This window comes from Urocampus carinirostris, chromosome 2, assembly GCF_059441175.1.
Source record: "Urocampus carinirostris isolate Australia breed hairy pipefish chromosome 2, RoL_Ucar_1.0, whole genome shotgun sequence".
Taxonomy (NCBI): Eukaryota; Metazoa; Chordata; class Actinopteri; order Syngnathiformes; family Syngnathidae; genus Urocampus; species Urocampus carinirostris.
Window position 1 is genome coordinate 65,016,300 of NC_142350.1, and position 2,211 is coordinate 65,018,510.

Consider the following 2,211-nt stretch of genomic DNA (forward strand, 5'->3'; position numbering starts at 1 on the left):
AATGGTAGCAATGGGTTTCAAACTTGATGGTAATGCTTAGAGCACTGAATCCTAAATACGAGGCTGTTAAGGACATGGATGGTTGTTCACAATTGCATTAACATTGGATGCAACAGGAAACAGGTAGAGATAGGGGGTTTGGGGGTTTTTAAGGGTTATTGATCTATCTTCGTTATTCATTATCCATTATCCGTTATCGGTCAGTTCATAATACGCTACAAAGCCTAGGAGCCGGGACACTTACTCTCAGCCAAAAGGCCAAGCTAAGGTCCTAGCCCTAAAGCCTTGCTGCGATCATTGCGGATGCACCGTTCCCGGAGGTACTGCAATACCGGGCCGATGCGTGGAGTGGACAGAGCAAGCTCATATTCCATCTCCGAAATGCAAAAATCAAAGGCCAAGCTAACGACCTAGCATCAAGGCCAAGGCCAAGCTAAGAACCTTGCAGGCAAAGCTAAGGATCTAGTATAGGCCAAATTAAGGTCCTAGAGCGCGGTATAATATCCACTGGAACACTAGGGATGCAAACAGCACGTGAAAAGACATTCGTTCTTATCTCAGTATCACATTATTTTCAGTCACGGTACCAAATGTGTTAGAACAATGAGAAAATAAAGTGATCGGTAAAATGTTTTTCAGCTGAAATTAAGCATTGTAAGTGGCAACAGTTTTGAATACGTAGGGCCATGCATTTATATCCTTCAAGATGACCGAATGACTTCCCACAATTTATCTTTATTCTAATCAGAACTACCGAATGACTTCCCATAATGCCTCGCTTTTCATTTCAGAATCTTGTGCGCTTTGTAAAGATGTTGCGAATCTGCAATACAACACTGTAATTTAGTCGTCCCCAACCTTTTATGTACCACATATCTATATCTGACAATATTCTTGCAACCTGCCCAATAGTAACACCAGCAATTTTGTACGGTGACTAAAAAAAATAGAGTGATAATGAGATTAAACCTAATGATTTTTAATGTATTGTCTGTAAACCTAGTAATCTAGTTCATCAGAACCAGTTTTCTCCCTGTCACGATCCGGGTTTGATTCCCATAGCATCCAATATTTTGCAATTGTAATCAGTGATGTATTCTGATCAATCAATGCACAAATAAGGTACTTTTTTGTAAGTTGTACGCCCAACGTAAAAGATGCACGCCCCGGGCCTCCCGGCAGACGTTATTTCAGACACTGATATGTCACTAGTGCTTCACCATAAAGTTAAGTTTTGGGATTTCTCCTTTTGTCGGTAGTGGCAGAAACTTGCTACAATTAATTTCATTTTGAAATAAGTTAGCACTTTGAGTCCTTGGAATTCTGATATGAATTACTAATCCAGAAAGAAGTGGAACAAATGAGCCGGGCAGCGTCATCGAACACAAAACGCATGCAATCAACAAGGAAATTAGGGGGAATCAAATGGTAAGAAGGTTTTTTTCGGGAAGGTGTCACCTTTCTCCTGATATCGGGTGACTTTATGTTTAAAATCAACTTATGGGCCAGTGGGCCCTCGTTAAGATTGTTTTTGAAGGCAATGGGCAGAAATTAAGCGGAGTGAAACTGTACGCAGGAATGTCCCCCAAACGATACTTTTACTTAATATGGGGTGGAAAAAAATCATCAATACATAGCCCTGAATGTTTTAATTTACAATCACAAACTTCCGGTGATCAGACTTTGTAGTAGTTGCATTGAAATTTGGTGCTCTGTTATGAGACCTGTGTTGGCCCGGAAACTGTCCATCAGGAGGCTTAGTCTGTCTGTGGTCGTGCACAAAACCGCACAACCAACAGGTGGGGAAAAAAAAAGCTTTAAAAGGGGGAAATCTAGTCCTAATGAGATAGAGGGATGGGTCGTCCAACAATCCAAAGAGGAACGGGAGTGTGTAAAAAAAACAACTAAAGGAGAGTGTTAAGTAGTAAGAATGTCCTCTGGGCCTGCAGAAAAACACCAAAAGTCAAGTCAAGTCATGTTTATTTGGATAGCCCCTTTGTCACAAGGAGTCTCAAAGGGCTGCACAGATCACAGCAAACTGCAGACTACAACATCCCCTGATCCAAAACCGACATGAGGGCAAGGAAAAACTCAAAACCTCATCATAAGGTTAATGAAGAAACCTTGAGAAGGGACCGCACATGAAGTCATCCCTTTTCTAGGATGACAAAGCTGCAATGGATGTTGCCGTAACAAATAATACTCAGATAT

At 41.2% G+C, this 2,211-nt stretch overlaps 1 pseudogene; it reads right to left on the bottom strand.

The window, feature by feature from the left end:
* Positions 1-298: 298 nt before the first annotated feature.
* On the bottom strand, positions 299-437 carry LOC148372997 (U2 spliceosomal RNA; annotated as a pseudogene).
* Between the last annotated feature and the right edge of the window lie 1,774 nt (positions 438-2,211).